This window comes from Atractosteus spatula, chromosome 23 (genome assembly GCF_055471065.1).
Source record: "Atractosteus spatula isolate fAtrSpa1 chromosome 23, fAtrSpa1.hap1, whole genome shotgun sequence".
In the NCBI taxonomy this organism is placed as follows: Eukaryota; Metazoa; Chordata; class Actinopteri; order Semionotiformes; family Lepisosteidae; genus Atractosteus; species Atractosteus spatula.
Window position 1 is genome coordinate 9,398,186 of NC_142728.1, and position 27,046 is coordinate 9,425,231.

At 36.3% G+C, this 27,046-nt stretch overlaps 1 protein-coding gene across 2 annotated transcripts in view; it reads right to left on the reverse strand.

Moving 5' to 3' along the window:
- LOC148816145 (retinoic acid receptor RXR-alpha-A) overlaps positions 1-27,046 on the reverse strand; it is a 134,190-nt gene that overhangs the window by 59,229 nt on the left and 47,915 nt on the right. The window lies entirely within an intron of this gene.

Here is a 27,046-nt window from a genome sequence, read left to right on the forward strand (position 1 = left end):
CTTAAATGATCTTTGTTTCACGTGTCCTGCCTGTAATGCTTTTGAATGTCTCACCTAATCAAATTTAAATTAGTTAAATTACACTTTATAAAACTACCCAGTACATCGGCAAAATAATTGTGACTAGCTAAAACTAGCATTCTAGTATTTGTTTCCCTGGTATTCAAGCTAACAATACACAAACATTCTATGAAAAACCTCAAAGTGTAGGGAAGCTCTAACTTTCAGATACAGACGAATGACTGACACCAAAATATCTATATGCTATGTGTTACAGGTCTCAATCTGTAAACTAAAGATTTGACTAGTTTTTAAAAAAAACACTAATTGTTAAAACAAAAAAACTTTTCATTCAATGACTAAATGCATTATACAGTACTTATATTAAAAAGTAAGTGTTAGTAACAAGAAGAGAGAGTTTAATACACTGATAGTTTTTCTTTAAGAACAGAGAATCATTTAAATGTTAACGTGAAAAATTCAACCAAAGATTTTTCTTGGAGAAACATACAGGCTGAACAATGCAAATGTTAACTGCCCACACTGTGGAGTGACTGAAGCACAAGATGAGTCAAGCTGACTTCCAGTTGCAAATCACAACAGGCTGCCTTTCTACGTCTGTTACTGAGTTAAGAAGACAATTGCTCCTTATCTGGTCACAGTGAAGTTACCCTGCCAGTAATGTTGATAAGCAAAGATGCCAAAAAGCAACTTCATCTGGTGAGCCTCTTGATAAGAAACTATTTTGGTATCCCTTTCATTTCAATCCCGAAGTGCCTGGCTATTTTCTATGCTGACACGTTACTATACATATCTGTGAACGGTGCACATCCATTATCTAATAATTATTGCACATAAAAGTGACTGGAATCAACTGGTTAAAAAAGGAATACACCACATTCAGTTTTGGAAACTCAAAGACATTGTACTCAGCTTTCCTCTTTTATCAGAAGCAGATTACTCTCTTTTTCTTTAGGAAGAATTCTGATAAACAATCATGTATTTACATCTTTGGTAAAGGATAAAATCTAGAGAAGACGGTCAAGTTCATTCCTGCATCAGAAAATAACTAGGGGTTAGCTCAGCTCAGACCACTTGCTATGTGGTGTGTAATATAAGACACTTCTTTTTCAAGGTACATCTCACAATTAACAAAGTCATTAGAGCAGAGGTTCTTAATCTGGGGAAAAAAGAATGGTGCTAACATAGCACTAAAAATTTTCCACTAGAAATTAAGTGCTTGTACTGTCTTAATGGTGAAAACTTGCCATTCTAATTACAGGCAAACTAAATGCCAACAGAGAACCTGTTTTTTTCACCCTGCCCTGATGATGGAAGCTAAAGTCACATCAACATCAGCGCAATGGTTTACAACTGACGCCTGTGTTTTATCTGGCGAGACCATGGCCACACATAAAACCTACATGAGAATGCAGCCATTGTACTCCTGTACTACCTGCAGAAGCTGCGACTCGCGAGCTCACTCCTGCATAAGCAACAGGCCTGTCTCAGACGGTCATTTTTCAATTAGAGACAGCAATCAAATGTGCCAGTTAGAATAATCCAAAGCAGGATTTTCCATTAATCCTGCTTTGAAACAATTACAGTCATTCATATCCTACTTTGGGGAAACGTAATTTATACAGCAGGCTTGTGACCCAGTCTCTCTTCCCTGAACACAGAGTTTCCTGAAGTCACAGCTGTAATATATCAAAAAAGTTGAATAACGATAGCTAGCAGACTTTTTTTTTACAAATTCTACTTCTTCTGGCCCTAGTTCTCACACTGTCTAGTTAGGTACAATTAGAGGCAATCACTGTTATATTCAAATACGTATTTGTACTTTGTTCCATTACCTATCCGCATGAATTTCAGTTTTAAATTCCTTCTCTAGACCATCTTTGCTTGAAGACAGAAGTGCCAGCTGAACTCAAACACCCTCAATACTTTTGAACAAGTTATTGTTAAAGCAGACAAATGCATTTTTACTTTGTACCTGTTTGGGGAATAAGAAGAAAATATTGCTGGTTGTGAAGTCAAATGCTCGACTTAATATCGGATCAATAAAGGTGAGACATTCAATAAAGATCCACCTATCAGAATGAACCAAATATACCAAAAATATTTAAGAATGCAATTTGTTCTTCTTTGACCTGTCTGATACAAACTTACTGTTAAATTATAATGAGTACAAGTAAATATTAATGTATGTGTATAATATACCCTGAATAAACATTACTGTGACAACACTTGGCTGAAAAATACAGCTGAAAAAATTTGCGACTTATTTAACATACTCCTAGTTTGCAGTAGGGGGGCCTAACCATGTCACGACATACTGTCAAACCCTCCCAGCCCCCAGCTTCCCGCTTCTACTTCTCTGTCTTGCCCACAAGCAAGCCAATGTCTTTCCAGTTCATATTAATATTCATTTCCTTCCCAATTAATGGAGGATTCATGATACTTTTGTGGAGTTTTCTCTGGATGCTTGAGTTTCTTCCCACCTTCCAAAGGGCACACTGGTTAGGTTTATCACACGTTCCCTGTAACCCTTGCCTAGGACTAAGTGGTTTTCTGATAAGCGGTGGATACAAGCTTCTCTTAAAACATTTAATTTAAAACTTTTTAACTATCTGACACAACTGAGTGACTCACTGTTTCCAATTGTTTTACACCTGCAGATATCTAATAGAGCTCTTTTGATAGATTAAGTTCCCAGCCAAATTAATACAAGCAGAAAATGTAAGTGTTAGAGTTAATTATCATCTCCCATTTAAACTAATGAAACTCCTAATATCAGAAATGCTAAAAGGATGTGCCTCTTTCCTGATTTGATTAAATAAAGATATGTGAGGAGGGTAGTTTAGGATTAACATCATTTAAAAAGGAAAAAAAATTATAATTAAGTGAAAGTTAAGTTAATTAAGTTATCATACTAAATATACTGTATAAGCTGTCTCCTTCCAGATAACACATCTAGTATGTTGATTGGCATAAACAAAACTTCTGCTTCTTAAAACTAAATACAATCATGAGATAAACATTAAAAAGATGTGTTTTGTTTATTTTCTGACTGAAATCATCACATAATCTTGTGACTCTTACTTCCCTAACCTGAGTGCAATCTCAGGCTAAATTGCTGTACCTTCTCATTCTTTGCCACAGAGCAGATGTCTCTCTTAGATCGAATATGGGCTGGAGGAAGAAATGGCAATAAAATGGGCTATAAATGAATAATATGAATATGTTAATGTGTGAGTCTGGATGATAAAGATTTTCGAATTCCTGTCAAGGGGAAAACGAAAGGCTGGTTTCCATAACAATCCCCCAAAATTTATTGACCATATAACGGGCCTTTGAAATATTTTCTTGTTTTCTTAATATTATTTTTTGTTCACTGTACTACATGCTCAGAATCATTCTAATGAAACACAAATGTTGGATGATCTGAGCCTTGGCCCATTGCAAAAGAAAAGAATGGCCCTGGGGTAGGTTCTGCTCCTGCGCCCCTTGGCTCCCAAAACCCCTCACAACAGAGACTACAATCCTCCAGACTCTGGGATCAGAGAAGAGAGGGATAGGGAGGGGGGCAACTCTGGGAAACTATGTGACTACGTGCAACAGGAAGAGGCCTAACAGGCTAGGGGAACACACGCACTACAGTGAGAAGAAAGCTGTGCCAGAGAGCTTAGTCTGCTGTTTTCAGCTCACAGCAGATAAACAACAACAAAAAAGTCCAAACATTTTCAAAAGATTCCACATTAAGTGTGCAGTGGTGTGATTTCACAATGCACCAAAGAAAAACAGACTTGCGCAGTCTGGAACTGAAACCACATCATAGCTTCACTGCTGTGTCCACCCCAGGGTGTTGCTTGTTTGCTCTCTAAAGGTACATACTGTATACAAAGGTGTCTGGATTCGATGTGCTAGCATCCTGGCAGGGTGTGGGCTATCTTCTGTCACAGGATGCCACTTCCGCTGCATGTGGTAAATCCGAGGAGGGCAGACAGATAACTGTTTCTTTTTCTCAATTTGCAGAACCAGGCACGATCGCACACTGATTGTGCTTGGTAAGAGGTGGCTGTTATTGAAAAACAAGAATAGTTAAGGGGTACAACTTCTCTATCGATGCAACATGGTCTCTGAAGTGGGTTGCAAATTTGTGTCTTGCAGCACAAATCAAAATGAATAAAGGGGGGATGCTCCATATACTTGCAAGAGGAATAAAGGTGTGCAGTTTCTGTTGCTGTACCATTTATCTGCTGCTGTGTCTATGATGGATTTAGACTGTTTTTAGCTTAAGACAAACCAACTAAAACATTAAATTCTACAAACTTTAAAAAGTAACATACAATCTGACACACACATTTCAATTTTATACCCTAATATATCTCGACTGCTGCCATGGATGAAGTTTTCTGTTCATTCTTTGCGCTGCTGGTACTGCAGTCATGAGCTGTATCACTTTCAGCCATCAGCTACAGAGAAAAGTCATAGGCAAATAAAGAAAATAAACCTTGCATGCAGTTTTGGAAAGTGCTACAGACCACTTGGACCTACTCTGGTTCCACCTCATATCACAGAATACTGTATGGCTTTTGTGTACAACTTCCCCTTTATTGCCCCTTACAGCTTTCCAGCTCAGGACAGGGAAGCCTGGTGTGGCAGATATATAATAATCTCCAATTATGCAGGCTACATCTTCCAGCTTTTTTATTATGAACCCAATTTTCGGGAATGACACCTGTTGGACACCATGGGCAGCTGAGATCTGAAACAGGCAGCATGATGCTAACCTGCTGTCTCATTGAGAAATGCTCAAACTCACATTAGAGCCAGAAATGATTGGGTTTGGACCAGTACCTTATCCATCTGTCTTTCAGAAGCTGAACTAACATTGCAACCATGTGGTTTCCAAATCAGACTTTGCTGTTGGTTGCAGCTCTCCAAACCTTTAAAGCAATCATGATCAGTTGGAAGGTGGTATTTAAGTGAAAATGCCCTAATAAGAAAAGCAAGGACATTATGAGATAGTAGCAGCTCTTATCAAGCAACACTGTATACACAGATTTTCTTGTTTCAATGCTCATTACATTCTGCTATTTATTTGTATGTCTTGTAGTAAAAATAAATATTTGTCATTTCTAATGTACCTATGCACTAAATGTAGATACTGAAGGCAAGGACTAAATATAGGTCTGACAGAGTAACAGATACTAAACACCATTATTACAAATGCCATTTTGTCAAATTCTCTTAGTTTCTGAAGGATGTGCTGTTAAGCTGTTAGAAAAAATGAACTACTCATTCCCCGTTTAAAAGCAGATCCAGGATTGTTTCCAAGGATCAAAGAAGACCAAGAAACAAGAATCATTGCTATAATTAATACTTTCAAATTGTATTGACCAGCTATTTAAGAAGTTTTTGTTGTTAAAATAAAAAAAACTAACCACAGTTTTGCTTTCTTTTGAAGTTCCTAAAAAGACAAGGATTGATGGTATGAAAACCATAAATCTAAAGCAGACCCCTAACAAATGACCAAATGTGCAACTGTGCCTATTTATAAGCTATCCTTAAGAAAGTGCTTTTTTCTAGACAACTGCTTGTAAAGAAACTAGGTATGCAGCATAACATATATAACCATATAAAACCAAGCCAGCTGATTAAAGTTAAGTCTACAAGCAAATAAGGCTTAAGAAGAACGGAAAAAAAAACAATAATAACATAGGAAATTAAGAGAGGTTACAAATGAAAGGAGACTGTTAGGCCATAAACACGTGAGTGAATCTCATCAAGTTGTTTCTTACAATGTCAGCTTCAACAACATAGTTAGGCAATTTAGGTACAAATGCGTATTCCAAAACAAAACACAACTTCCATTTAAAACAACACTCCAACGAAACTCCCTGTGGAGCACAACAACAGCATCTAGCTTCTTTTTCAAGACAGAAATCCAAACCTACTAACCTACGATCTGTTATAATATGAAGATCATACAAGCCATGTAACAAGTCTTTGCTACAGCAACGAATAACACTTTAAATTTGCAGTACATTACAATTTCTTCAAACTTACTTTACAAATGGGACATTTTTGACCTGGCCTCCATTATGTTACAAAATTGCCCCCTCTCCTTTGCAAATTAAAAGCAAGTCTATATGTTTAGTTTTTTAGTTTTAACTGAGTAAAAAATAAGCTTGCTGAGGAAACACACTTTTATGGAGCAATTTGAAGGGCTGAAATACTGTAGGTCTAGAGAAAATAGAAAGTATACTCACTCTTGTCTGTGTGTTTTACTGTTGAATTAATTTCTAATTGTCATAAAAGCAATACCTTCACTCCAAAAGCTGTTACCAAAGCAATACAAACCTGGTATTTCTTGATCACAGTCTGAGTCTCCTGCATAATGGTTCAACCATTCAATTAAATTCAATTTATTTTTATATAGCGCCTTTCGTAACAAGGTTGACCCAAGGCACATAACAAAACTGTCAATTTTAACTTGAACCATTGTCTGGCACTGTCACCTCAGATTTCCTCTGTGTCAGTTTCTGACACTGGCATCTAAATATAGTTTTAGGCTGGTGGCTGTAAGAATGATGTGCTTTCTTTCAAACCTGATACCTGGATTTATAATCTCCTATAAACTGAGAAGAATGGGACAAACAACAAGAAAAATGCATTGTATGTTAATCTTCAGTGGTACTAATATTTTGAATGCCAGACTAAAGAAAACATGTATCAAGGCATACACATGTACAAGCTCTATTCTAAAAGTAAAAACACAACTTCTAAAGGTTTAACACTTTCATCCCTTGTTGATTGCAATTCACCATATTCATTCTGCATTTTTTTATAAAAAACAATTTTGATCTTTTAAACAGTAAACTACAGTTTTGCTGGCTGCTTGGTAAGGTGTTAGTTTTAAACTGTCAAAGGAAACAGAGTTTTTAAGGATTAACAGAAGTCACTTGAGGTTTTACAAGTGTTTCTCACTGAAACTGTTGAAATTACCGTTGAATTCAGAGTGTAATTTTGATAAATAAAAAATAATCCTAGATAAGATTTTTTTATCTCTAAACATTGTGGCTCTGACAATTTTTTTTGTAAATATACGTTTTTTTTTTCATTTCACAATATTCATCCCTACAGCAAATTGGAATTGCAGCTCTCCGCTTACAGCAATACTGGAATGCCAAGAAATCAGGTGTTTTGGTTGGCTCAGAAAGGCCCTGGGGTTTACACTAGGTTTATCATTTTAAAACTAGGATATGCTGAAAATTAACATTCCTGTGGGTGACTTAGTGGCTCAACACATGTTTACCTCTGCATATGTACCTCAATCCTAAGGCAAAGGACCACCATTGCTTCAGTCCTGAGTGCATGCCAGACAATTTAAGCCAAAACAATGATGAATAGTACAGTAGTACCTCAATTTGCTGCTCAGTTATGTTAAACTGGAACTTCCCAAACAGAAGGCTTGTGTAGAGCTGTCCAAAATTTCTGATGGTGATTAGCTACATAGTAGGGGATTTTACCATTATACAGGCAGAAAGCCAGTAAACATATACAGTATACACACATTAAAATTAAAAAAAGAACTAGTCTTTTGCTTTTTTAAATTTACTTCCAATGTGGAATTAATAAAAACTACTTTTACATTTAAATCAAGCAATAGAAAAATAAATTTCAGGCAGGTATTTTTTTATTAAATGAAAACAGACACAAAACATTGTCAATAAATCATTAAAAAATAACTGAATGCATCATTAACATGCACATATTTAATAAGAACTGTTATTTCGCAGTGAAATAAAAATGTCCTTTTGAGTTCAACACTATTTCAAAGAAGTCATTACATGAGTGGAGACCTTTGAGTTTCTGAATTCAACTACGGCTGAAGGCCACATAATTCAAAATAGTTCAAAATACTAAAGTTAAGTGAACTGAAATGACTCTGTAGGCCCCCTGTCTTGCATCTTTAGCTAATCAGCTGAGATAACAGAAGATTTCAGAAGCAAAAAAGGACAGAACAGAGATGTACTGTAGCTGAGCTGAGACTGGAGAACTGACCTTGCCTCAAGCCTTTCAACCAAACGCTGGGCTTTGCCATTACAAACAAAGCCCCCCAAATAAGGGTCTACTTTATCATCCTAATGAGCCTTCCTCCCACAAGGCCAGGGTGGCAAGACTAGTGAAAACATCCTCTCACTTAACAGAGCTATTGACCTGCTGACAACAAACCATATATCACCAAGTACCACTGGCAACAGCAGACCATCGACCTCTGAGAAAGACAGACACACCCAGCCCCTGACCCCTTCACGCACCCCTAAAGGGATCAACCCGTTTACTCAGTCCTGTGGGGAGATAAAAACGTTCAGCAGTCTCCAGTTACATCAGTAGTTGGGGAAAAGACAGGGAAGACTTGAGCAGAGAATTCCCTCTCTGGTTAGCCAGCTTTAGGAATCCTCTACAGATAAAGGAGAGAGAATGCCAAACTCCCACCCATTTGGATGCAATAACAAATCCAATAAAAAGCAGCTATATTCTCACTGCCATAAACACCAACTCCCCTTACCCTCATCTACAACAATCCCCCTCTTCCTTGGGAGTTTGTCTTGATTCTGGTGTATGCAGATCCCCAGCCAAACAAGCAGCAATGTACCGTAAATCAGCTTAAGTTCAAGGAAGCACTTAAAAGAATCAATTACAGTAAAAATGATACAACTCTGTGTGATGTTAAGTAACCACTGTTATGGAACTGTTTAGGGCATTTAGAGTTTAATCACCCATAACAGTAATTAAGATAGGAAAGTCGAAGCCATAAAGACAAAAGTAGATGTAGTTCTTTATGTTCATGTAAACCAGTTAAACTACTGTACATGACATGAATAAGTTAAATCTTTTTTAAACTAAATCTAAAACAAAATAAATGGTTTGAGGAACTGAATAATATGAACACTAATATTCTCCTCACACAGAGCTTTAGGACTCACTAAATACTTAAATTGATACTGATTTGATAAAAATAATGGTATTGGTCATTTTTCTTCAATATAGTATAAGGTCATAAGATCTGTGAGGCAAAACAGAGTGATATTTCCAAACAGATCTTTCTTTCCTTTACCACTGAAATTAAAAGCCTAAATACACTATTTTCCCATCTATGCTAATTGAGCTGCTGTGTGAGAAAGATAAAATACCAGCATAAAAACACATGACTAATAATTTCAGCAATGCCTGGGCATGTTGTGGATATAATGGTTTTGTCTTACAAGAGCTTTAAAGGGATTAAACAGGGCCTTCATGGGAGAATTACCACAGGCCTACAGCATATCTTCACTTAGCCATTGTGTCCTCTTCCTACAGGTAACTGCAGAGGCAGCATTCTTACTCCATTAAAAAAATCACCCATGTTACACAAAGATTAAAAGCCCTATCAATAGGCTTAGGTGGAAGCATAAAGCAATGAGCCATGGATTGTGAGTTCATGGGGTTCAATCCCTGCCTTGGCCCAAGTTAGACACTCCTGCATTAAATATGCTGACAGCAGATGCCTAAAAGGAGAACAAACCATGCATGCTTTGGAAGAAAAAAAAAACATTAGCATATGATCTTCACAGCAGATGAAATGATGCACTTCGAGGCAAGCCAGAAATGGAGGAAAAATTAACCTTGGTTAAATGTGACTACAAAAATGAACACAGATGCTTCAACAATCAAAACAAAAATAACACATAGCCAAGTTGGCCAACCTTCACAAAAGCTGGCCTGCAATAAAAGCGTTGTTAATTGAAGTTGCCTTTCAAGCAGAAACAGCGTCTTTAGAGATGCTAAAAGGAGCCATTTGTGGTTAATCAGCTCTGACTTCCTCAACAATGCAGCCATGCACTCGCTGCAAGCTCTTTCAAGTCCCAGAGAGATCTTCATTACTCTCTCTTTCACTTCTTATGGAATGAAGCAAATCCTGCTTTGTGCTGTAGCTTTACCACTGACATGCTGTTATGTAAACTGGCTTCAGCTGCCATAGAACTGTACTGCACCAATTGTGTTTCCATGTCTTGTCACGAATGATCACTGCTTGCATTGCCTGCACACACATGTATAAAAGAGCCATAGACTGAAGTGTAATCAATGATTAATCGCAATACGACTTTGACTTCTATGCTGTCTTGGAAAAAGTCACATTGTGACACATGACCACAGACAGTGAGCAGTGACAGGACATCCACTAAATACCTCCTACAGGATTCTTTATTGGTATGAATGCAAGGCCTTCTCATTTTAATTTCCTTTTTTACAAATAATCTGTCTACAGAAATTTAATTATGCTCAGTCTTAAGTGTATCCATCAGGACTACTGGTTTGTGTAATAATACAAAGGCTAATACATTGTGTCCTTACTTCAAAATATCAACTACATATTAAATATACTATCTCCTTCATTGTATTAGGGACACTTGAACCTGAAAGTTTTATATTTTTGTTTTGTTTTATATTATTTTTGTCTGTTAATGGCTGGGACACAAATCTCCCCATCTTTTAGAAATGTGGATTTATTATCATATCTAAATCTGAACCTACAGCACAGTGACGCATATGCCTGATATTTACAGTGCACTCTGATTGAAAGTTGGGCTGAGATCTGGTCACTATGATCCACTTACATGGAATCCATTGACGGATGGGTTTGGACATTTCCGAAACACACACAGGCTTGTCTTTATCTTCAACCATGAACAGTGGGCTCTACAAAATTGTCACAAAAAATACTAGTTAACGATAAATAAACTCCTTACTTGTGACATCTACTTTACAGAAAGGACCTGCCAGTGAAAATACCAAATACCACAAATTCAGACTAATGGAGACAGATTCCTTTTGTGAACCACCGGGCAACAAAATAAAAGAAACCGACACATATTCAATCATCTAGCATTTGGCTTACAACTCTGACTTTCCATGCAGATGGGCGTGAATAGGTGACGTTTTGGTGAACAAAGGGAATTTTGTTTTGTTTAGAAATTTAAAAAAATAAGCTTGAAAAACTGTGAATTATGAATAAGAAGCAAGTGTGATGTTCAGATTTGAACAGGGGTGGGTGCTGGATTTCCCTTGTTTTTTTTAAAAAAACCTTTCCTTCATTTCAGAGCACAAACAGGAAGGCCACAGTATCACACATCCTCAAAAAGGCCACTTAGTATGTGTGCTACAAGTGTGATTGGGAAATACTGTAGGTTTAAAAATATTGTATACATAAATACATAAAGTGAGATGAAAGCAATACATTTAACTCCTAAAGGTACAGGAGATACTCAGCTGATGTGGAGAAGTACTGTATAAATACTGTATAAATCTGTATATAGGGCATAGCAGACCCTTGTTAAAAAGGAGATTGCAAGCCAAATAATTTGTTTGATTATTGTAAATACCCCCGACATTATTAACTTTACAGGTACAGCCTTAAAATGTTAGAAATATTTGACGTGCCTCCCATAAAATGTTTTTTTTTACAAATAAGGACAGAGATGACTTGTAAGAATATTGCCTTTCATTTCTTCCTTTAAAAAGCTGATTCGAACTTTGTCTTCCACTACATTTTACAGATGAATACTCACAAACACACCTTTACTGAATGTTTCTGGGACCTCATATGTCTACTTGTTTGAAAGTTTACTAAGTGCAGGTTAGATACAGTATGCACATGCCTACTATATATCTTTACAGGGCCAAATAAATTTGTTAAACACCAGACAACACAGGAACCTCAAGGTTTAAGCCTACATACTTCTCAGATCTCTGAAAAGAAATCTGGATCTCATTTTGAAAGTAACCCCAAGGCCTCCAGACACTGCCAATTGTGTCTAGGATTTATTATAATTTACAGCATTTACACACTCACAAAAACATATTTGCAGACATTGCCAGTGAACTGTTTCTTCTTTAATCTAGGCTTACAACATTTCTAGAGCTGCTTTTTGGTATTAGGTCTTTCAGCTTACAGATCATTCACTTTACACACTCAAAAAAACTCAATTAGTATTAACAATTTGAAAAGGGTCAGAAAGGAAGAACTAACATTACCCTCAAGTTCAAACAGTTAATGATATTTTCTCAAAATCTTTTTTGTCTTCCCCTGTTACCTGGCAGCTAAATGCAAAATCTTTGTTCTACATATTGATATATTTGTTCATAAGACTACACATGGAAATATTATAAGTGTCTGTTTCATTTAGCAACATCTGTGCTTTACTAGTGACAAGCCGAAAAAACAAATAAAATGCACTGTTATGTACAGACACAGCACAGCTGAGAAATAGTACTTTTACAAATTGTTTTGTTTCCCACAGTCATGAAATCTTTGTATGGTGCTGTATGGTGTTCTTTGTTGTTTCTTGCAGTACATATAAATCAGAAGTCAGGTGAATGATTCACTGGTATGTTTTTAAATTGTTGTGAAAAAAATTAGAAGTCAAACAACCATGTACAGTGTTTTGTGATTTTCTTAATTCTAACTTTACAATGAGACTGTCATTTAACTTAAACTCATTCATAGCTACTAAGCTGCTGGATACTGAAATAACTTAGAAACTGAATGTGATAAAAAGATGCCTAAATGAAACATTACACAGAAGGCTAACAAGACTCCTCCTGTGTATTATCTGGTCTTGTAAGGATCATAAACTCTAACAGAGTCAGCATTAACACAAGTCACCTTTTAAATCTACTACCAGGTGAACTGTAATTCATAAAACCCTTTTACAATTTTATTTTTTCTCCTCCCAAGTGTGTATAGTACTATAATAATAAGTATAATAAGTAGTATTATTTAAAGAGAAAGAAATTACAGGATTTACAAAGAGGAAAAGCCACAGAATTTATCTGTTATAATATAGAACTGTTCAATTAGAACTACTAAGTAAAATTACTTTTAAAGACAATAATTACTCAATACAAGGGATGATAATAATATAGTACCTATAGCTAGAAGTCTGCCTTATGTCTGTGTTAATGGAATATCTACATTATATAAGAACAGCCTTAAACTGCAGCTGAAATCAGGTGTTTTCCCCAGTATAAAAAAGTACCTTTTCATTTGATATTCTAATGAAATTATAGTGGTAAGTATGTTATCCAATAGCTGGATTACATTTTGCTTTATTGTTCCACTAGTAAATACACATCTTTCTGGATCCTTTTTAAAATAAATCTGCTTATTAAAATCTAAGCTCTAAATTTTGTCATGCACTAAACACTTTTGAGAGGAAATTTTTACTGTTTGTCCAGCTCCAGAACAACTATCTTCTATCTCCTAAAACTCGTCTACTTTGGGTTTAGCACATTTAGCACTACCCTCCCAATATTTAAGCAAACCAGAGTATTTAAATTCCTTGTTCTGCAGTGTATTTACCCAAAGAAATGTGTTTTGACACACTATAGTTACAAATACACCTGATCCATGGAAGTAAAGAATATAGTCTAATAAAACAAATGTTCGGTAATACATTTTAAGAGGCTAACCTATAAATCTCTTTTCTCAAGAGGCTGGGTATGAATTACCATCGATACTGAACATTTAAAAAATATATTTAAACTGACACTCAGAGATCACGCATAGTCGAGAAGCACAGACACCGTCTCAAAAATAACACAAAAACATCTACTGGCTTGAAATCTTTTACAGATGTTTAACAGAATTAATGAAAAAATAGGAGACTCCTACAACACTGGAATCTGCAGCTCTCTCATTTTATCGTGAAGGAAACAGAAAACCGACGTTTCTGTCAGCAAAGTTAATCAGAGCACTGAGAACACAATCCAATCATTTCCTTTCATATGCCAATGTCAGTAATTTGCTGTTAATACTTTTTTTTCAAAACATGGTTTGAATTGCTAACTATGTCTTATAATTAAATCAATATTACAATTAACTTAAACATTGATTAGAATAGAACACTCAGATGTATTATACAGTATGCAACAATTATAGAGTAGTATAAGTTTCCTCAACATAACTCAACATAATACATAAAAAGAAACTTTAGATTTTCTGGAAACCACCAGTTTATTTTAAATAAATATTGCCTATAGAAAAGAATTATACAATCAATATAAATGACAGAATGTTAGCATTAAACAACACTGATAACTTTTCAAAGATATATACTGTATATTAGCCAACAAAGAGTGTAATGGTTACCTAATGTAAAAATCCAAGGGGAGATTTGATTTAACTTTCTCAATTCTGTAGAATCTCAGTGTAGAATTTTGATCAGTAAAATGTTCAGCAATCCATCATTCCTACAAACTACAACTTTCTTTCAGGTAGTTTTGCCTATGTATGACATATGACATTTCACATGGAGAACAAATCAAGCAAATAACTCTTTTAGCACAAATAATGATTTCTCTAACATAACCATTTCTTATTTGTTCATGACAGATATTGGTGGGTCTTACTATGCTGTTGACACAGTTACCACTTTGAGAGTTCCTGACAAATGCAGGATTTAATGTGGTTTGGATAAAATGTTTCTTTTTAAATATGCATATACAAATTTGTCACCAGATTGCCAGTCTCCTTCATGACAAAACATGAGGCATGCCTTGGTCCTTTCTGCAAAGTAAAAATCTAAAGTGAGAATATTCAGTTGTGAATTTACAAATTCCACCTCTCTAATGAATGGCTAGCACTTGACTCAAAATTAAACTGAACAGCCTGTGTGTCAAGTCGCAATGTTCTGTATTTACACTGGGACATATTAATTTACTGTGTGTTTTCCTTACTTTTAGATGTCCTACACTAACAATGCAAAGGTCTCAGTATAATAAAAGCAGAGATGGATCACACTTACCTGGTAATGTTACCAAGAAAAATACAGATGGTAATTTGTCTGTTTAGGTATTGCCCACTGTGGTTCAAACAAACAACATTTTGGTTTCAGATTTCCTCAGTGAACAGGCAAAAGATTACATGACTGCATTTGAATGTTATTATGATAAAAGAGTAATACCACCTCCGTTTTTCATAGAAAAAAATAATTACTTAAACAGAATTTTCCATGTGGTATCAATAACTAATGAAACATTCATTTCTATATTCTTTATATTATGAAAAGACAAAGTTGACTGCAAATACCATATTCTGAAATGAAGCCACAGGAAGGTCAGTTTTAAGACAAGTCTGCAACATAATTATTAAAATAACGTGACTTTATTAATTTTAGACAGCCAAAACTTGGGCTGCTTATATGAAGCTGTGTATCTGTATACTGAAAAACCTAAGCCAAATCAAGTAACAGTGACTGTAATATAAAGCACCACTTTAAAGACATTAAGGAGTGTGTGTATCTAATAGAACATAAACACATATCCTGTAACCTTCATTCAGATATGCACATTAAGTATAAAAATACAAATTGACAGGTGGCACAGGGTGTTAAATACAAACACATTCTGATTAAAGCATTGGGTTACACAGTACACTATATGTAACCCATGTCAGCTGTGTTTTAAAACAAAGGTGAAAAGAAGTAGGAGTCTGTTTACTTGGGCAAACAACAAAGCAATAACAAAATAAAAAGGACTAAAGACACCGTTTACCAAACCCAACATAAAACACATTTCAACAACAAAATCTAAATATGATAGCATATTTAAATTATAGTAATTTATTGTAGGCTGAATACTGATTTTCCAAAAGACATGTTTATTGCAATCCACATTATGAAATTGTAGTTACAACCAAAAAGCATTAAGCATTAAAAACAATTAGAAAAAAAACTGAAATGACCTATTTCTCATCTCTGAAAAGATATTCTCAAACAACACTAAAAGTTCTGTACATTTTTTGCATCATAACCTTATAAGGCAGAACAACAGCACTATTATGTTAACTGGTGTGTGGAATTTCCAGAATGCCTGACTGAAGATAGCACTATATTTACAAAGATCAGTGTTCTAAAAATCACTTGATTATAAATGCTGAATGAAAAAAATACACATACAAAAAGGACAAATGGTTGGATGGAGCCACTGATAAAAAGAGATAGTATATACTGCTTCTTTATACCCATAAGCTCCTCTTCGAAATCCTCTTGTTTACTCTAGCATGCATCCATCTCCAATAGACACATGCTAGTAGATAGAGACAAACTGTTCCAAACAGACAGTTTCATAATCCTACACTCAGGCACAAGTCACGTAGACACACTTAACTCTTTCCTGGGCTTGACAACTCTCCCACTTCGCTGGTATAAAGGAGCAGAGGCAGTAACAACGCATCATTAATAAAACATTAATCAAATCGTCATAACTCAACCTTGAATGTCTACACATCCCAAAAGACAAGTCTTGTGTCTCTGCTGTGAAGCCACTGTATTTTAAGACTGCGTGTTCTTTTAGAAGTCTCAGTTCATTCATCTGCAACAGCAGGCAACCAATGAGACTGCAGCTATTATGGCTGTGCAAATAGCTCATTAGAATTTCATAACTACATTGGTTTTCTCAAACTACAACTTAATTAAATTAATCTATATATCTTAACTAAGAAACAGCAAAAAAAATATCAAGTCTGAAAATGCTTTTTATTTATTATGAGGAAAAATACTCTCATCTATATTTAAAAGTATATGATAATAAAGTCTAAATAGTAGCACATTGTTGATTATAAATACATTTTAAACGCAATTTTGAACAAATTATGATGGTCGCACGGCCAAATAAAGGCTTAATATCTTAAGCTTTGTTGATACCCACAATTGAAACAGAAGCTCAATTGAGTATATGTATGTAGAAAACAAAAATAATTCCTTGCACAAAAAGCATTTGTTAGTATCAGTAAGACAAGATAAAATACTGTCACATATATGTGTTTCCATGCTGTTTCTACATTTTCACTGACCATAATTACCAGCTATTTTTCTTAACATGAGACAGTAGATTACTATATCTGGCAGCTAACTTCCTATTCTTGTTGCATCCTGTGTGACAATCTTGCTAATGCAGTACTGTTATTAACCAGCTAATACTTCTTTTTAAAATCCCCATTCCACAACTGACTCTTCTTAAGACAGGATATACATCAGCTACATTTCATAATTGCTACCCTATCCTTGCCTTAACCTTGGATGGACAAAGTGGAGAGCAGCACAAACTGAATATTTAAACACCAAAAGCTGAAGTCGCAGGATATTGCTTGACTTAAGATGAGTGAAATACATGCAACACTTGAGAAGTGTTCAGGGCAAAATTTTGCTGTCGCTTTTAAAACTATTTAAATTGAAAAAATGAACATGTCTACATGGAAAAAGACATGTAGCTAATATCATATGTATAGTATCTTATCCTTACTTTTAAATTCTGTTATTTTTACTAAGACTACACAGGACTGTAACACACTGTACCAACATCATCTGAGTACCAGCTACAGTCCTGCTTGCTGTCACTGCTAAAATGGGAAAGCTCTCCAATTTCAGCTCTTCCCTAATCATGGCAGTTCTTTCCAAGGTCTTACTGGCCACCAGGGGCATGGAAACTTTGTAAGCTTTTTTATGTTGTTTCAACTCTTAAAGCACAGCCAAAACAAATAGCAAAAAAAGTCAGGCTCCCTTTTTTACTTTCTTCATTCTTTCCCCCTGTGTTTCATACACAGTTAGATACACCACGTCAGTCAATTAGATCATGTCTGTAACCATAATCAAATTTTAGACAATATCCTCCAGTGGTTGTCTTCCTGTCACACAGGCCTGGCTGTGCTGTGACAAAAATGATATTGACTGAAAGCACATGTATTAAAGGTCAGGTTTTCCTCCATGTTGCTATGTGAGGGGCCACTGACTCTGCCTCCTTAGGGAATGAAGAGGTTTGGTTTTGGCTGCTGGTGTCTGACAGCAACTTGGAACACCTGTGAGGATTCTCTATACCAGTGGTTCTTTAACTATTGAACTACTTTCATTTTTTCTATTTTAATACGTGTCGAATACGTAGCCTACGTACTACAATACAGCACGCGCTAATACTTGAGAAGACACAAGAGCTACTATGTAATTCTATACCATTCTATAGGAATGCGTGCTACGAACGTAAGTGACCAATTGTATTTAAAAAAACGTATCTCCAGCAACTAGGGAGGTAGGAGAATGTGCATGATTTTGGAACACCACCAATCTTGTAAGCACAGGAAAGCATAGAAATGTGTGCTACGAACTTAAGTGACCAATTGTATTAAAAAAAAGTTATCTCCAGCAAATAGTGAGGTAGGAGAATGTGCGTGATTTTGGAACAATGCCAATGTTGTAAACACAGGAATGCATAGAAATGCGTGATACAAATGCTGGCAATCTTGTGAGCACAGAAAAGTGGGATAAATATTTAAGATATATTTAAGAATTGTTCTAGGTTAATTTGAGAAAATACATTGAGCATCTCTGTGTTTGGCTCCCATGTGCATGAAATAAAAACTTCTTTTAACTTCTAAGATGGACTCCTGAAACGGAAAATGCAAGCTTGCGGATTGCTAAAGCAGGTAAGCCCCACACTATTTTTGAAGAACCTTATTTACCGTTGGCAAAAGAGCTGACACGTATTATGTGTAGAGAAAAAGCTGCTAAAAAGCTCAACCTGCTGCCCCCTCTGAAAGACACAGTCACCCACAGAATTATTGATATGGCGGATGATATCAAAAGTACACTGATAGAGCACGTTAAGATGAGCAGATGTTTTTCACTGCAATTAGATGAGTCTGTAGTCGATTTGGCCAATTTGCTCGTTTACGTTAGATACGAGTTTGAGGGTACGTCCCATGAGGACGTTCTGTTCTGTAAGCCACTACCAACTACAGGACTACAGGAGAGCACATAGTTCAGCTTCTGAATGAATTTATCGAAGAGAATGGCATCGACTGGATAATATGCGTCGGAGTTTGTACAGACGGTGCTAGAGCAATGACAAGCCGACACAGCGGTGTAGTTGCACGAATTAGAGAGGTTGCTCCAGAAATGAATGGACGCATTTGCAACATCCACCGCGAGACCTTTGCCATCAAGAAAATGCCTGATGATTTAAAATCTGTTAGACTCTGTTATGAATTGTATCAAGGCTCGAAAAATGAATTCACATCTGCTTTGCTCGACTAAACAGGCTCACCCCTCTCACTGAAATGGTGCTTTTTTATTGTTTATTTTTAATTGTTGTTGTTCCTGTGTTTTTTTCTGTAAAGCGCTTTGAGAAGCCACCTTTAAAGGCGCTATATCAAATAAAGTTATTATAATATTTATTATATGTGTATGTGAGTGTGTGTGTGCACGCGCGCTCATGTTGGTCATTGAGAATTTCTGGGGTTCCTATGAGAAGATGACTTGTAGGTGGTGCTTGGATGCTTTGGTTTGATCAAGGGTGGTACTTGGTCCAACAAATTTGAGAACCACTGCTCTATACCTATGACTATAAATTGAACCCAAGGTCCATTGAGAAAAAACACTGTGTGTCTCCTTGCCTTTCCTTTCAGTCTTTATGACCAGAATTATTTTTCTTCCATTTAAAATCAATTTCGGTGCTCAAGGGTGTTTGTCTAGCAATAGCACACTTCCATTAAACTCAATCTTGCTTTGTTATTTCCAGCAGATAAAGGACACAGTGAAAAATCACAATTAAATAGTCAATAATTTTACACATTAAAACTTCATACAGCCCTAACAATTTCCTAACATGACCCAAGCCATAAAGTAGTGCTGGAAAGTTTGTGAACCCTTTAAAATTTTCTGGATTTCTGCATAAAATTGACCTAAAATGTGATCAGATCTTCATCTAAGTCATAAAAATAGATAAAGAGAACCCAATAAAACAAATAACACACAAAAGGATATACTTTTTCATTCATTTATTGATCAAAATGATCCAACATTAAATGTTATTGTCAGAAAATGTGAATGTGAACCTCTAGGATTATCAGTTCAGTTAAGGGGATAATTAGAGTCAGGAGTGTAAATCAATGGGATGACAATCAGGTGTGAGTTTGGGTGGCCCTGCACTATTTAAAAACATAAACCTGAGTCTTCACTACCAATGCTGGTCTTCACCACACAGGTTTGTAATGCCATGCCTTGATCAAAGGAGATTGACAAGAGTTGACGATGCTCATCAGGCTAGAAAGAGTTACAAAACGATTTCTAAAGACTTTGGGCTTCTCCAATCCACTGTCAGGCAGATAGTGTACAAATGGAGAAAATTCAACACCACTGTTACTCTCCCCATGAGTGGTCATCCAACAAAGTTCACTCCAAAAGCAAGGCATATAATATTCCGGGAGATCACAAAGAACCCCAGGGCAACGTCTAAGGATCTGCAGGCCTCTCTTGCACTGGCTAATGTCAATGTTCATGAGCCCACCATCAGGCAAACACTGAAAAAGAATATTGTGCATGGGAGGATAGCAAGGAGGAACCCACTACTCTCCAAGAAGAACATTACTGCCCATTTAAAGCTTGCTAAAGACCACCTGGATGAGCCAGAAGACTACTGGAAGAATGTTCTGTGAATGGATAAGTCGAAAAAAGAACTTTTTGGCTTAAATGAGAAATGTTATGTTTGGCGAAAGCCAAACACTGCATTCCAACATAAGCACCTCATCCCAGCCGTGAAACATGGTGGTGGCAGTATCATGGTTTGGGGCTGATTTGCTGCCATGGGACCAGGATGGCTTGCCATCATTGACGGAAATTTGAATTCTTGATTATATCAGCCAATTCTACAGGAGAATATCAGGGTATCTGTCCGTGAACTGAAGCTCAACAGAAGGTGGGTCTTGCAGCAGGACAATGACCCTAAACACACAAGTCAGTCTACCAAAGAAAGTTGAAGCAGAAGAAATTTTGCGTTTTAGAATGGCCGAGTCAAAGTCCAGACTTTAATCCAATAGAAATGTTGTGACAGGACCTGAAGCAAGGATTTCATGCAAGAAACCCCACCAACATCACTGAGTTAAAGCAGTTCTGTAAGGATGAATGGGCCTCCAAGCCAATGTGTGGGACTGATCAACAGTTACCATAAATATTTGGTTGAAGTCATTGCTGATCAAGGGGGTCACACCAGTCACTGAAAGCATAGGTTCACATACTTTTTCCAACAAAGACATTTAATGTTGGATCATTTTTGATCAATATATGAATTAAAAAGTATATCCTTTTGTGTGTTATTTGTTTTATTGGGTTCTCTTTATCTATTTTTATGACTTAGATGAAGATCTAATCACATTTCAGGTCAAATTTATGCAGACATTCAGAAAATTCTAAAGGGTTCACAAACGTTCTAGCATCACTGTATTTCTAAGGTGGTATGTTTTATGAAGCACATTTCTACCATCCCAAAAAAACTCCAATCTGAAACCAACTGCTCCAAAAGGTAGTGCTGGGGGTTAAACCTTAAAAGGTTGTGTTCCTCAGGAAGCAGACCCTGTTCAGATAGCAGATGCTCTAATCCTAACCTTTCACTTCATCAGATCAGCTTTAGCGGTATTCGGATCAAAAGCACAGCATGGAAAGCATCCAGCTGCCCCACCCCCACCTTCCCTGGGTATAATGCCAAGCATGTCTGATCACTTCACCATCAAAATAACAACACACCCCACCCCCGCCACACACACACACACACACACAGTGCTTCCTTCCCACCATGCCACCAACATGCCCCTTAGGGGTCTGAAGTGAAGCAGGCTGATCACTTCATGTAGTGCCCCCTCCTCATGTGAGGGCAAAGGGCACAGCTGTGGCACGGAAGTCCATGCCAGCTTTGGTTTTCCAAGGCTTTCTAAACAACACCTGATCTAGTCGTGTCTTGCCCATATCTCCCAGACCAATGGAGGAAGAAAAGTATGAAGCTCAATATTCAGGTTTGTCACTTCCTAACAACAGATTGACATTCCTGCGTTTGTCTTGCTCATTGATCACTTATTCAGTCACAGGCTGACACCTTGCAAAGTAGCTGAAGAAATCCTTCACTCAACTCAGCTCCACTGATATTCAGCCTGCAGGAGCAGTGGAGCAGGTGTTCTGATTTTTTTTCACTGTCACTTGTTGCAAAAAAAAAATAAACTTAATTAAAAACACTGTTAGCTGTGAGGACTGGGACTGTTTCAGACAGTCTTTTACATAAATTACTATTTAGATGCAACAGATAAAGGAGGCACATGCTTTGTTCGTGCTCACTGTTGTCCTTCATACATTTTGTATGTAGGATATTTGTTTTTGATATTAATGGTTTAACAATTGTATCACACACGACACTCTGTATTTGTTTTTGGTAAAGCCCCAAAATTGTACTGCTGAAAGCTAAAAAAATGGCAAACTTATATTAACAAAATGTGGGGCAAAAGATGATCAATAAAAAAACTCTTATGAATAAAAAGCTTCACAGCTTCCTCCTTAATCGGATTCAAGCAGCTAATGCTTCTGCCTTTTCACCCCAGAGAATCTCTCATAATTGTATTGATGTTCTAGGAAGCTTTTCAGCAGTATTGCTTAATGTCTTCAGGCATTTTTTGTGAATACCTCTCATAAAAACAACCAAGGGGCTAGGGAGTAGCAAATAGAGAAACTAAACAATATTGCATGTTTGGACATAAATTAATGGCTTACAGAAAACTGAAACACTTGAAAATCACCCAGGGAATAGAGAGCCTGACATTAAAAGAAAAAGGGAAGCATTCTAACCCAGAACATTCCATTGTCCCAGTGTAATTCCTAGCCAATGACTGGCTCTATAGCTTCTGCATAACTGGCCTGTCCAAATCACAAAGTAAGCGGGCACCCACATTACAAAAAACAGGAGCAAAAGTAATGCGGTCAGAGATTGGTTAAATTGCTCATTGCTTCATTTCTCAAACACTATAATCTAGGCTTGCAAAAACAGCTTGCCTTCAGATGGAAAAATAAATCAATAAATTAAACAAAACTGGCCTCATCCTTCAAAGTAGTGGAAGATTTAATCTTTTCCTTTGCTGAATGAATTACTTCTGTATTGGTGGCCATTTTGTTTTATCTGTTAAAGCAATTCATATTTGTCTGAGTGAAACAGACAAAAAGCACCTTCTTCCAGTTTATTCTAAGCACCAGCATTTTTTTCATTTAATATAATTGAGTAGCTTCTAAAGGAATCCTGAAATAATACTTAACAGAATGCTGATTACAAACAGATGAAGTGATACCTATGGTGTTTTTCACATTTAAGATTTAAATTCCTCCTTTTTCATCCTTAATGACACTTTTTAATCAGGTAATTCTATCTTTCCATTACCAAGTGAATAAAGACAAAGCAGCAAAAAAGAGTGATCAGCAGGAAAAATAAAGGATTCTAAATAATGCTTAATTGTATTATTCCAATATCTTATTAAAGATCTTGAAGATGAATTCGGTCAATGTGCAACAGAAAAATAAAAACTATACATCTGTAATTTTAATCATACTCTGTAATTTATATCCACAAATATTTTAAATATTCTGTCCATTAAAAGTACAAATGTGTAAATACATTTAATCAAAGAACTGTTGCTTTTCTGCACTGAAGTTAATTTAATGCCTTTTAATTATTAAATGCCCTTTACTTTTAACTTAATCCCTCTGAATTGAATATGAGTGATCAGTTTTCCTAAAATGACAAATTATCAGGGAGGTGGTATTGGAAATCAATTATACGCTTCCTAGCTGCACCTCCTTGTACAGTACACAGCTAACTGCCCTATGGTCCTTACAATCTAAGTCCCAAATTATTTCTCTAGTGTATTAAGCTAGTGCACCATGTTCATTGTCTGGCAGTTTCTTTGTAATCTGAGGTCTTCTGAATTAAGAGAGACTTGGAATTCTCTACCATGACCATTTCACTGTGTCACAAGTGCACATAAACAGAAAATAAACAGATAATACAGCTTCATTATAGAAAAAGTGTGAAAAAAATGGGTTCAGAGGCTTCTGATACCATATTTGAAGTAAACCCAGAAGGTGACAGCATTACATTATTTGGTACTGATTCAGTGTATGAGATACTATCTTAGGCGATTGGCTAGAAGGCAAGTTAGTACTCCATTACAATTAAAATGTGACCACATTAATGAAGTATTAAAATTACAGATTACAGAACTTCAGCGTGAACAACATAAGTTACACACCCTGTCAGTGAGTGCACTTATGTAATTTAGTTTTCATAAGAGTAGACAGGGGTTCTCTGTGCCTTTTTTTTCTAGATCTCCTGAGAACAGCTGACCCCTGGGGTAAGAACAGTGGACCTTGAATTGCAGTGCCCCACTTTAGATTGTGTACAGACGTTGCAGTCAGTAGCATGGACTGGCAGACTGCCAAGTACAAGCAACCTCATATAATTGCATTGCAAGTCTTGCATGCTTATAGTGCAGCTAGGGATGAAGAGGTGTGCCAGGGCAGACAGAAAAGTTATATTGAATGATTCAGTGAATTCCTAACAAACAAAAAGGACATGCTGTATAATTTGATCTTTCTTCTTCTTTAACCCCAATAATACCAACCTAAAGCACGAATTTATTTTACGATCAAAAGCAGCCTGGGCTGTTTGCTTCATCCACTGTAGTCCTGTCAGCTTGTGACTCTCTGCAACTTTATTTAAGGGCACTGGTTCATCACAGCTCATCAGCCCATTCCGTCTTCCTTAATAGCCTAGCTTGATTAATTACATCCTGGAACTCAGTTGTAAACAAGTCCTACCGCAGCTACTGTGTGTTGTACACAAAGACATCTTGCAGTTTATTTGTGTTTCTGAACCTTGAGCCAAAATACAACTGCAAAACAGGGACAACAGAACAATCCAATAAAAACAACAACAACAACCACAATAATAATAATTATATAAAGACTCCTTTGATACCCTTTCAAGCTACAGAATTACTTAACCCTTTATTCCAAGAAATAATTTATATAATGAATAAACCAAATTTGTTTTCAATAGAAATACTACTACTTACACTATATTACATTACTAGATACACTCAATACCTACTATTTACACACTGAGTACTGCTGCTGCTGCAATGCTCTGCATTATTCAAGTGTGTGTAGGCCAAAACAGGAAGTGGCTTACACTGGGATATGAAAGTGTTCAAAAATTATTTAAACAGCACTGCATTTTGATATGAAATAGGTTAGTGGTATTGTCAACTTGCAATGTCTGAGCCTCAGCAATGAGATAACATTTCATTATGATTGTGCTGTTTGAAGGATTATCAGCTCAGGGAGCTATCAAAGGCTTAGTCACCCTGATTTCTCCCTGATAAAGACTAGAGATTGATGGGCGCATTAGAGGTGTGCCAACAAATCTTTAGACACTCCGTCCTCAACTGCACTTGCAGGCTGCTATCAGACATCCCCCTGGCAGTATACAATCCCTGAAGATAGAAATGCCATGTAGCACCTTACTGCTTCACTTGGAGTCTTGAAAGCCCAGGTTCTGTGTTGGGTCCTTAACATCTACAAAATATCCTGCTAATTTATGCTTTTCTAAGCACCTGCTCCTTCATAAGATTCTGCAGGGTGGAAAAGTACTCATGGAAAAGGAAAATGATTACATTTTCAAATGTAATTGCCATGTAAATCAATACTTTGCTTAAAAAGTCTGATAATATTGCACAATTCTCCTCACGGTAAAAATGTATAATGCTTATATAAATATTGCACTCTTACAAGATTTTTCATTAAGTGCAAAACACACTGAAATCCAAATGTTACAAGTATAAAATATATCATTTAAAAACACAATAACTAGTGCTGAAGGAAAACCTTAAGAGATGTTTGCAAAAGAATAAGAATATAAAATAGAAGGGTCATGTTTATTTACCCAGAATGTATAACAGCTGCCAGTAGTGCTGTAAAGATTATTCATCTCCACCTGGCACTGTAGAAAGCTTCTGGTTCCTAATTAAACTTCATGAACATAAATTGTTGTGCTCTGCTTTCTTTCTCTTTCCTGTCAGTGGTGTCCACATCGATCTCAGGGTGAACTACAGACAGTGCTGTTTAGCAATTTAGATATCTGAGACAGCGGACATGGTAAATTTGTTATACTGTATGGAACAGATGAGGTTTTTTCTGACTGACACTTTAGACAGATTGGGGACTGAAAACTAGGTTACAGGTACAAGTGTCTTTGTTGACAAAATTTTATCCTTTATATATATATATGTTTTATTTCAGTATCATTTCGTGATTAGCTAATGTAATGACCTAGAGAATGCATTTTAGGATTAATGTATCATTAAAACTACACAAAAAAGATTACAATGTATATCGGACCTAGAAATAAACAAGGTAGATATGTTCCCTTTATGGATTAGGAGACATATATCTAATAAATTATTAATAACTAATAAAATAAATATCCTTTCAGAACCATTTTATTTCAAAATGCCCTTTTTACATTTGACAAATGCCCTGACAAACATTTTGCATTAGACATATTTCGTTTTGTCAAATCTGTTCTTTCCTCTGCAAACAATGCACAGGGACTTGAGCCATAGCTCATATGTCCAAAACAAGCAGCGAAGAGATCTGCCATAAGGTTTTCAGACCAGCTATTCCCTGAATCTCAGCTCATTAGACAGGAGAGTGTTGATTATTGTACAGAAAGCTTGCCAGCCAGGAAATAAGATCCATATAAGATCCCAGAAGCATTATTTTCACTGCTGCAAGAAACGCAATTAATTAAGTTGCATTAACATGACATTGCTGTGGTTGGCAGGTAAATTATGTACTTGAGTTTTTTCTCCATTCCTTCACTAGGGTAGCTGTATGGGCTATGTATCAGGGTTTAACTTTGTGAAGAAGACTTCCAAAGGCAAAGCTGTAAACCAAAAACAGGAGCTGCTCTGTGTCCCATTCACATTATCATCCATACATTTATACATACATGTACACAAAGAAATACAAAACACACACACACATACAACAAATCTTCAAAGAAAAGGCAGATTGATTAAGTCAGCAAGGTTCTGTTATCTTTAAAACAGTAGGATTGCATCCAAGAAGGGATT